Here is an 11823-nt window from a genome sequence, read left to right as displayed (position 1 = left end):
GCCATGGTTCCCAAATGTCTTTGCCGGAGGCGGAATTGCCCCACCCTGCCTGGTCTGGGCTAAGTCATCTGCTCGGGTTTGCTCCCGGGAGCTTTTGTTCCTTACAAGCTTTCTGCACAGCTTTGGAGGACGAGAGTGAAATGGCGGCCTCCCAATCTCCGCCCCAGAGTAGCCAAGAACTCGGGGCCCCACTCCTCAGTGCGCCCCCAGAGAAAAGCAGTCAATCACTCCCGTCTCCCCCGTCTCTAGCCGCACTCCGTGCTCACCTGGCCTGTGACCTAGCGTTTCTATCTCTGGCACTCGACACCGTGTGGAGTCTCCAAACCCAGCAGATCCCTGCAGTGACCTCCCACGCTGCTCCTCCCAGGGGAGGAAGGGGAGTCTCCCCGGATCTGCTGCTTGTTGGGTCCCTGCTGGAGGAACAGTGGCCTGACTGTGCCATGGATCACGGTTAATGGCAGCCCCGAGCTGAGAGCCAACTCCTTGCTCCGTCTCTGCAGCCAGCTTCCCTGCTCTGATACCTGGGAGCTCTGCCTCACTCAGGCACCCCCGGTCTTTCTGTGACCCCGAGGGTCCTGAGACCTCACTGTCCTATGAGGGTTCCCCGCCCCCCGTTAGGCACTGGAGCTACGTCCCTCAGTGGAGCAGACTTCTAAAAGTTCCAATTTTGTGCTCTGTGGCTCTATCACTTGCCAGAAGCGGCTGACGGAGTCCCCCTCCCCCACTGTCTATCCCCCCAAATATCACCTCGGATTCACTTCTCCGCATGTCCTACCTTCCAGAAAGCTGTCGCTTTTCTGTTCAGAGAGTTGTTGCTCTTCTTTTCTTCAATGTTGAGTTTGTAGGTGTTCAGAATGGTTTGATCCCTATCCAGCTGAATTCCTGGGACCAGATGAAATCCAGGTCTCCTACTTCTCTGCCATCTTGCTCCTCCCCCTGGATATATGTTTTCATTTTGAGGAGTAGATAACTAAAATTAGACTTTCTGGGTCATATGGTAACTACATGTTTATTAACCTTTTTAATGATTGCTAGGCTGTTTCCCAAAGTTGCTACATCATACTACATTTTTATCAGGTATGTAAGAAGGTTTCTTTTCCCCTCTATCATCAGCAACATTTATTTTCTGTCATTTTAGTGAGGATAAAGTGGTATCTTAGTGTGGTTTTCATTTGCCTTTCCCTAATGACTAATGATATCGAGAATATTTTTTGTGCTTATTAGCTATTCATATATTTTATATAGTTAAATGTTCAAAACTTTTGCCCATTTTTTAATTGGGTTATTTTTTCTTTTAAAGTTTAAATGCCTTCTTTGTATATTCTGCATACAAGCCCTTTATCAGTATTTTGCAAATACTCTTTTTCACTCTGTTGGTTGTCTTTTCATTTTCTCCTAGGGCCTTTAAGAACAAAAGTTTTGAATCTCGATGAAGTTTAGCTTATCAATTTTACTTTTCACAGACCATGCTTCATGTCATGTCTAAGAAAGTTTTGCCTAACCCAAGATCTGTTTTCTCCAAAAATGTTATCGTATTAACTCTTACAATTAAGTCTATGATCAATTCTGAGTTAATTTTTATACATGCTATAAGGTGGGAGTCTAAGTTCATCTTTTTGCATGTGAATATCTAATTATTCCACTATTATTTTTAAAAGGACACTACTTTCCCCAATTACTTACCCTAGAACTTTTGTTTAAAATCAATTGATCACAAATAATAAGGATTTACTTATGGACTTTCAATTGTTTCATTAATCTCTATCTAATGCCAGTAACACTCTGTCTTAAAACTGTGGATGTATAGTAAGTTTTGAAATTGAGAAATGAAAGTCCTCCAACTTTGTGATTCCTTTTCAAAATCTGTTTGGCTATGTGAGATCTTGTACTTTTCCATATAAATTTTAGGATTGATATGTCAATCTCCACACACACACACACCCACACACACACTCAAAAGTCTGCTGGATTGTGATAAGGATTTCCTTGAATCTGTAACTCAATTTTCATAGAATTGCCATCTTAATGATATTGAATCTTTGAATTCATGAAAAGGAAATGTGTCCCCAGATATTTAGATCTTCTTTAATTTCCTCATCAGTGTTTTGTAATTTTCCATGTGCAAGTCTTCTTGCATTTCTTTAGATAAACTTCTTCCTAAGTATTTTATTTTTTTGAGACAATTATAAAATAACTTATATTCTTAATTTTATTTATCAATCATTCATTTTTTATATGTAGAAATATAATTGATTTTTGTATGTTACTCTTGTAACAGGCAACCTTGTAATTGCTTATTAGTTCTAACAATTTTCTTTTGTGAATTTCTTTTCTATGTGGGATTATATCATCTATAAGCAAAGACAGTTTGTTTCCAATCTAATGTCTTTTTTTTTCCTCACATGATTGTACTAGCCATTTCTCAGTACAGTGTTGAGAATAATGGCAAGAGCAGGCAACTTTGCCTTATTCCCAAATATAGAGGGAGGGCCTTCAGTCTTTCATCATTGTGTTATTTTCTGAGGGTTTCCATAGATATCTTTGTGGGGGTGAAAAGTACCCATCTATTCCCAGTTTCTTGCCTTTTTTTTTTTTTTATCATCAGTACATGTTGGATTTTGTCAAATGTTTTGTTTGTATCCATTGAGAACATCATGTTTTTTCTTTATTAAAATGGTTTATCATATTAATAGTTTTTTGAAAGCTATCTTGCATTCTTGCGATAAATCTCACATAGCCATGGTATGTAATTCTTTTTATGTGTTGTTAGATTTCTCTTGCTAAAAAATTTTTGAGGATTTTTGCACATTGTTCTGTAGTTTTGTTTTTCTTGTGATGTCTTTTTCTGGCTTTGCTATTAGGGTGAAAGAGGCCTCATAAAATGAGTTGTGAAGTGTTCCTTTCCTTCTCTATTTTCTGGAAGAATTTTTAAGACATTGGCATTATTTCATTTTTAAATATTTGGTAGAATTCATGACTGAATGCATCTGGGCCTGCACTTTACTTTCTGGGGAGCTGTTTAATTACTAATTCAATTTCTTGTTACATGTATATTCTGATTTAATCAGTTGTAATTTTACTTCCAGGTTGATTACTGAGCCCCAATCCTAAGGTTCAGGCAAATTTACTCTGAAGACCCTAAAAGTACAGAAACATAAGTAGTCACATAGACCTCATAGTAGCTGTGTGGAAGTAGTAAGGGATGATGTCATAGGAAGTTAGTGATGGACCTTGAAGCCATTTGATAGATTTGGCTTTTACTCTGAATAAGATAGAAAGCCATTGAAGGGCTTAAAGTATAGATATGATATGATAACATTTAGTTCTTACAGTTTATATATAATTACATATATTTTAAAAATACATATTATCATTGCTAATGCGTATAAACACAATTGATTTTTAACAGTAAAATTTTAACAATGATTATAATAAAATACTTAGATTGCCCATATACTTACCAATTGCATTGCTCACCATCTATATTGGATTCCTATGCTATCCTTCTAGGTTCTTTTTCCATCTAGGAGAGGGAATTACCTTACGTAGTTTATCTGCTAAAAGGTCTAAGTTATAAAACTGTCAGTCTTTATGGTTAAGTCCTAAACCTTGTTTGAATTCTGTCTGCCCTGCAGATAAGCTACAGAATGTTAGGACTTCCATAAGTGCTGTCAAGGAATCCTTTGGCTTTAACATTTGTCTTGCATTAGTGACTAATAAATATGAGTTTGTCATTATCTCTCTTCACTTAATCAATGGCATACAAGGGAAATCCCTGAACTCTGTAGCCCTTTTAGTTACCATTTCCCTCTTACCTCTCAAATGCCTAAGATATTACACAAGCCACTATATCCCTTTCTACCTTTGTCTCTTGCCAGTTTATCACCAATGGAAGTTTTAACAATTGCACTAATGTGTTGTCCCAGGGGCTAGACATACTCCACCTTCCGAGAGTGTTTTGGGTTTCTCACCTTCAGCCAGCTAAGTGATCAATCTCTAATATGCCATCTAAGAATCTGTTTTAAAGCTCCACTCCTGGTACCAGCTTTCTTAAATTTGGTTTCGTGATGATAGACTATGCAAAAAAGGTTGTGTGCAGAATTTTTCCACATGAATGCTCTAAGGATATGACCTATAAAGAAGCTGGGAAGGCAGGATTAATCAGAGAAGAAAGCAGACCTGCAATGCCTTAATCTATTCGCTAAAAAGAAATGAAGTATGAATAATCAAGAGGGCAGCCACTTCAGTAAAGACCCATGTTCCGAACCTGTTCAGTGTGTGGACCTTAACCCTCTTTAGTTCTTCAGTATCCATCCTACAGCACTGGTCATATTAGATTCAGAGGGATTACAGTAGTATCGTTTACTAGGAATTACTTGGTCCACCAGGCATTGGCTCACCTGTTTCCACCTCGTCTGAGGGAGGCTTAAGGTTAATGAGTGACTAATCAACAAATATAAAGGCATATCCTTGTGCCTCAATTTGGGGCAACTTGGTCATCCCAGCTCCAAAGCTCTATGTACAACTGGATGAAGCCTCTCACAACTACATTCCAGGTTAGTTTTCCTGCTGCCCAGTTTTGCTTCTTTTATTTTATTTTACAGTTGTATCTCCAAAGGGCATTCCACAATGACCCATCTGTCTATAGTTCTCCATCTCAGAATATCTATATCAAGTGAACATAATCTAAAATAAGTGGCATATTCCAATAGAAGTCAGGGTGAGTCATTCTGAACAACTTAAGGGCAAAAGACAAAACAATAGCAGTCCTCATCTTCTACTTCTGGAAAATCTGTAGCATTGAGTTTCTTTAGTACGCTGGATACCCTAACCTACCTCACTAGTTTTATTTACACTCATCTCTCTTTTTCCTACTTTAACATGCTTAATTTCTTCTTGATTCAAGGATCATGCTTTGTTTCCTTTGGTTGCCTTAACACTTTAAAATCTCATTTGGAAATTAGCATATAGCAAAGAAATCAAAGGAAAAAAATCTTCAATCCTCTACCATTTTTGTTGTAGCTTTGAATTCTTTGGGGGTTACTCAGTGCTTTAGATCATGGATATTAAGTAGAACGATTATGGTTGTAATTGAGATCTTGTCTAAAAGATTTATATAATAGTAAATCTCCCTGAGAAATAGCTATCAAGTAGTGCTTATCATAGTATACACTTAGAAGCTCTTCTGAAGATAATATGAGCAAGGGCTGGGACACTGTAGAGAAACACTGAATGTTCCTTATGCCTCTCTTGATAATTATTCCACTTATTAATTATTTTAAATCCTTTGGTGGTGAGACAGAGGTTAATTAAAAAGGGGTTAAAAAGTATGTTGTAATGTTTTTAGGAGAGTAATATCTACAAACTTCTGGGAATATTCAAACCACTGAACTTGGCTTGAGGTTCTGCAGCAGGCTCACACAATGCTGGCAGGCAGCTTGAGGTCAGTAAAGTCTTAATTTTCTATGCCAAATTGTTTTTGGTCTCCTGTAAGTTATCTGAGAACCTAAAGGAGGTTGCTGGCAGATGACCGTTATTAAGGTATGAGGTAGAAAGGAGAATGGAATGGCAAGGAAAGGTCTTAAAACCCTAACACACATCCTTGGTCGCATTTAACAATTGTGAATTGCCCACAAGATATGTGTGAATCACTTCAAAATAAAATGAAAAAATTAAAAACTATGAATTCAATAGGCTATTATTTTTGAGTTTTATAATAAATATGCAGATTTTTCTAGGCCATGGGTGTGAGTTTGTTGTTGATGAAGATTATGGTGTTTTGTTTTCTTCTTACAAAAGAAAAAAAAAGCCAAAAAGATAATCTCAAATAGTGAAACAAATCAATATAGTTTTCTACTTGCTTAGCAGAAATTCTGACTAACCTTAAGAAAGTTAACTATTTAGAAGGTTAATTTAAGGTCTTCTACTATTTTAGAAAGTAATCATAGTAAAGTGGAAAGGTTGATTGGGAATCGGGAGTCCTGTAGTTTAGTTTCTACTTTGTCACTAACTAGCTGTGTGACCCTGGGCAAATCACTTAACCTCTAAGATCTGTGTTTTCTCATGTGTAAAATGAGGAGGTTGAACTACGTGATCTCTAACAGTGTTCAACTAAATCTTCAACTAAATCAAAATATAGAGAACCTGATTGAAATAACTTCTATAGAACTGCTGTACATAGAAACTAATGGTGAAGACCAGAAACAGGGAGTTAGACCAGATCCTTTGTATGTGCACATCTCTTCTAATCCTGGATGTTCTTTGTGGGCCATTCCTAATCATTTCTCCACTGGGAAAGGTCCCGTAAAAAGAAATAAAGCGCTATTTCTTTTGCATATTTTTAAGAGGATCAGAAGACACAATGATATTTTACAAATATTTCTTTTATTTACATCTGGTTGACAAACTTGGAGTGCCTTCCTCACATGTTGGTCTTATAATTTATTTGTTTCTGATATCCCATTGATAAAATGCTACTCTAATAGGCAAAAGTGAAAACAACAACAACAACAACAGCAATATGTTGCTTATTTGGCAGCAGGTAACCAAATAACAGTGTGTCTCTATTAGAACCAAGAGATGAAATTTATATATTTAATCTATCTGTGGGGCCATGTATTGAAAATTGTCCTTACCCCAAATGTTATTAATAAGCAGAGAAAATGGTAAAAAGCAAATGGACACATTCCAAGTTAGCTTTTCTACTCAAATAAAGGTCACTGAGAGTGGTCAAATGCATCCCAAATGTGTGATTAAAAATTAGATAGGCTTCTCCCTGGGTGTCACAGAAGTGTCTCTTCCTCTGATAATAAAGGGCTATAACTAGAACATTCTGAGATTTTAGGACTATCACATCTACTCCTTCATCTAATAGCTAAATTCAGACATATGGATCCTCTTGGTTGTATACTTGCTAACAAATTGTTTGCTTGTAGAAAATTTCCTTCCACTTGAGTTACTTAACAGAGGCTTATATGTCTCATCTTAATAAGCACCATTACAATTTCTATTCTAACCATATATTTTTTTGCTATTCCACTATATGAAATGGTGTCTATTATACACTAAAATGTTTCTTCCATCAAGAAGTTAAACTTCCTCAAATATATTCTTCTTTATTATAATGTAAAATGAATTTTCCCCAATTGTGACAGGGTTTTATTTTTTCCCCAAAGCTTAACTTTACCAAGTAACTGGCAAAGCAATTCAATGACAAAATGCTACCCTTGAGCTAAACTCTCAACCTAGTCATTAGAATAAAGACACAGATAAATGAAAAGGAAAAATGACATATATTACCAAGAGATTTAGTGCAAGGATTTGTAGAAGAGCAGAAAAAATAAAATAAAAACCTTCTTCTTATGGAACACTTTCTAATTCATGTACAATGATTTATATTTTAAATAAATAATTAATAAAAAGTTTTTACCAATTAAAAAGACTTCTAGTAGAAAATTTAAAAAGAACATGCAGTACATAAAAGAAGGAACTTAAATAGCTGACAAACACATGAAGACATTTTGCGGCTCACTAATAAATCAAGAAAGAAATATAAAAATGTTAATAAGCCACCACTCTTTAATGATCAAATCATCAAGAACTTTATAAATGATAGTACTCAGTGTTGGCAATGGTAGAAGAAAATGGAAAATCTTATATACTACTGACTGGAGAATAAAAGAGTATAAGCTTTCTGTAACACAGTTTGACAAAAAACACTAAAAACTTTAAAAATGGATCTATATATCAATTCTCCTTTTGGGAATTAACCTAATGGATTACTACAAAAGTGAACAAAGTTTTAGTTTTAAGGTTATTTATTATAAACCAAAAGCAATATAGGAAACAAACTCTATGCACCAAAAATGATGGTGACTGCATAAATACATATATTAATATTTTACATATATTCTTTTTTCACACATATATATTCATATTTCACAAAAAAACTATTAAAACCATAGTTATATACTTATAAACATGGAAGGATAGGTATAATGTATTCAGTGGAACAGGATTATGAGATTACATAGTAGTATTCAGGTCGGATTTATTCAGGTATGGTATTCCAGTATCTAGCAGGGCACTTTCCCAAAAGTGTATATCACACATTCATTGAATGAATGGTGAATAAAACTTTTGAACCTTTTTAATGGATTCTTTATGCATTTATGCAGTGTGATACTTAGATAGCAGTAGATGTCATGATATGAAAATTCCTTCTGCTATTTATATTTTTGTTAACCTTCTTGGGATTATGTCCAGAATCAGTATAAAGAGTGTTATTTTTGAAGTCACTTTAACTCTCATTTATTTATATATTCCCTCTACTTGTATTCATAGACCATTGTATGGTTTTCTCCCATGCTTTAATCGTTATAATTTTTTAATATATTCTATGTTTAAGTTAAATATTGTGGTAATCACGAAAGAAATGATTAAATGATTAAAATTTAAAAGGACAAATTTTTAATGTTCTCTAGAATTCACCTTAAGCCATCATAAAATAAAGATTTAAAGGGTTCTAGAAAATGGCAAAGCCTCTTTGTCTTACAAAAATTAAATACCTCTCATTTCTCCTCATTAATAGCTTCTCCATTTGGCTACCTTGGGAAAACCAAAATAACCACAGATGATAATTTCCTAGGCCAAGTAATCTCAGTCTGGCAATCCCAGATCTGCAGCATTTCTTGGTCGCTAACTTCTGGGGCCATAATTAGTTGCTGCTTTTATGGTTTTATACAGCTGTTTGTGCATGTAATGTTCCTGCATAGGATCTGGTTGATTTGGGGAGAAATATATCTATCTGACTCTTTAATGATGCTGTTATTTCAGTTCCCTTGACAAAACAGATAGGTGGGAGGGACAGAAATAAAATCTGTAATGAGTAAATCAGTGAGCCGAGGTTTCTCTGTATTCGGAATGCAGACTTTAAGTTTTTCTACACTGAGTGTGATGTCAGCCTTCCATATGGCAGATTGCTGTTGGCACTAGAGAAGGATGGAGTAGGAATCAGGCCTGTGAAGAGGTGTCACTGTGTATAGGCATTTAAGGATATGAACAGGGGAAATTGTACATCCAGCCCTTGAAGAATGTGCAGCTGTAGAAGAATGTCAGGGAATCATCAGAGTTTATCTTATGATTCTTCACCTGTCTTCCTTTCCATGTTTCCCAACTGCTTATCACCCCTGACCACGACCTTTTTTTTTATCTCACGTGCCTTCCAGTCTAGCCTGTAATTTATGGTCAGGTTGGCCCCCAACTGGTCTGCCCAATGCCTAGAAATGTTTTACTCCCTTTATGTCCTACCTCACCTGCCATTCTACTTTTCAGCCCTTGTCATGCTCGTGGTCAGAGTTCTTTTTCTTTGATTTCAGCTGTTGAGCATTACTGGTGAGTGTCACAACAGAATGGTATATAGGTTCTCTGAAAACTTTGTCATCCAACCTCTAATGAGACTTTTTATTAATTCTCTGATAACTATCAGATTTACTTTATTCATTCATTCATTCATTCATTCGTTCATTCATTCATTACCCCTTTTGACATTTATGGTGTGTGACTGTAATATAGCAGACCAAAACTGCCCATTGACAAAGTAGAAAATTCATATAAATTTCTATTTTATTTTATTTTATTTTATTTAAAGATTTATTTATTTATTTGAGAGAGCAAGAATGAGAGAGAGTATATGAGGGGGGGGCGGTCAGAGGGAGAAGCAGGCTCCTCGCCGAGCGGGGAGCCCGATGCGGGACTCGACCCTGGGACTCCAGGATCATGACCTGAGCTGAAGGCAGTCGCCTACCCAACTGAGCCACCCAGGTGCCCTAAATTTCTATTTTAATTTTTTGTATTTCTTTATCTTGCTTTCTTCACTGTCACAAAATGTCTCTAACCCCTTTCTTCGTTCTCTGGTCTCCTCCTTCTTTCTTGATATACTGTTTTCTTTTGGCATCACTGACCCTCTGCTGGTTGTCCTACTACCTCTGGGATTCAACCCAATTTGTCGACTCCTTTACCTCCTTTCACTTTATCAGTGTGGGAATTCTACATGGTTGGGTCTTTGCTTTTTTTTTTCTTTTCTTTTTTTTTCTCTTTACTCTTTTCCTTGGGAACTTATTCAGTCTTATCTATTCAGTTATTACTTTTATATGGATTACATACAATTTTATTGTCAATCTATACTTCTTTCCATACATCCCATCCCATATTTCCCCTGGACCCTCACTAGTATCTAAAACTGTGAAACTGTGATCATCTATTTTCTCTACCTTCACAAATCACATGTCCAGTATACCTGTTCTGTTGTAACTCAGTAACCCTTAAAATAACTAACCTCTATTAAGTGTTTTCAGGAACTACCATGTACCATAGATAAATAATTGAGGTTCATACCTGGGCACAGAGAAACGTCCCATTGTTTTCTGCTCACTCTCCACTTTACACATAAATACAATGTGTATTAAGAGAACTAAATCTCCAGTGTCACATTTTGTATTTTAGGGTCTAAAGTCAGTGAGAAAGCTCATCTACTCTCCTAAAATGTGATTTATTAACGTTCAATATTCCTCTCATTTTGTAGGCATGAATTAAAAGTATAAAAATACAAATTTCCTGGAAGATAAACTTTCTGATTGGATTTCGGTCAAAGTAAACAGGGTAATACCAATATTAGAAGAGGTTACTACTCAATAGGTACTGAGTACTTTGAAGGGTGGAGGATGCCCATGGACTTCAAAGGGACACCAAGGGGAGACTGAGACACTGATAATTAATATCTGAACTATTCCAAGTACTGGTCTTCAAGAGCTTCATGTGTACAGAGAAAACTGTTTGCATAGATTTTAGGCATGTGCCTTAGCAGAAACTGGTGAAATCCCCTAAATACACGTTTATGTTGCCTGAGGAAGTCTTGCATTATCAGGTAACATAGGCTCCTTTTGAAAGCCTTACTGGGTATTGAGGCTAGTTTAGGGCTTCATAATTATGCAAGACTTTGTAGAAACTGAGACACTCAGAATACCAATGAATATGACACAACATGACAGAAAATAGTGATGGTTCTATTTTTCATGAAAGTCACATACTTCCTCTGTTTTACTACTCCTGCTGGCATTCTACTTCTATCTATCCCGGTCTCCTTATTCAGTCTCAATTGACAGCTTATCTTAATTCAGTCTCAACTCATGTCTCAGGTACCTCTTATTCTAAGTGATGATCCATCTGTTTAAACCATGTTGCAGCTTACACATTATGATGATATTATGTTGATTTTTGTTGTTTTTGTATATTTGAGGAACTAGATAACTCTATACTTTTCATTCATAATGAGAACATTGCAACATCAATGATTCTAGTATATATTATCATCTCCATAATCACAACATCAGTGATTCTAGTACATATTATCATCTCCTTAATTACAATTTTCTTCTCATTTTCTTAGTTCTCAGAATTTCAGCCACAACATTGGATACAAGAAAACAATGGAGCAAAAAATTTAAAATCCTGAGGGAAAATGATTTCAAATTTAGAGTTTAACATTTAGCCAAACTGTCATTAAAGTGAAAGCATTTAAAACTTGCTTGAGATTCACCAGAATTTCAAGTGTGTAGCTCCCATACTTGATATTCACCAATGTGGGTAAATAGTCAATGTCATTTTCATTTTCATACTTGCACTCTTGAAGATAGCAATTCTGAGTTCTTAACAGCCCCAAATAACAAGTTAATATTTTCTTGTCCTCTGCCTCATCTCTTAACACTTGATTCTTTCAAGGAACTTGTTAACTGTCTAGTCAGTCACATTCTTCCACCTAATGAG

The sequence above is a fragment of the Leptonychotes weddellii genome, chromosome 9 (genome assembly GCF_054177405.1).
Source record: "Leptonychotes weddellii isolate Sample4059 chromosome 9, ASM5417740v2, whole genome shotgun sequence".
In the NCBI taxonomy this organism is placed as follows: domain Eukaryota; kingdom Metazoa; phylum Chordata; class Mammalia; order Carnivora; family Phocidae; genus Leptonychotes; species Leptonychotes weddellii.
Note: the sequence above shows the minus strand (reverse complement) of the source record.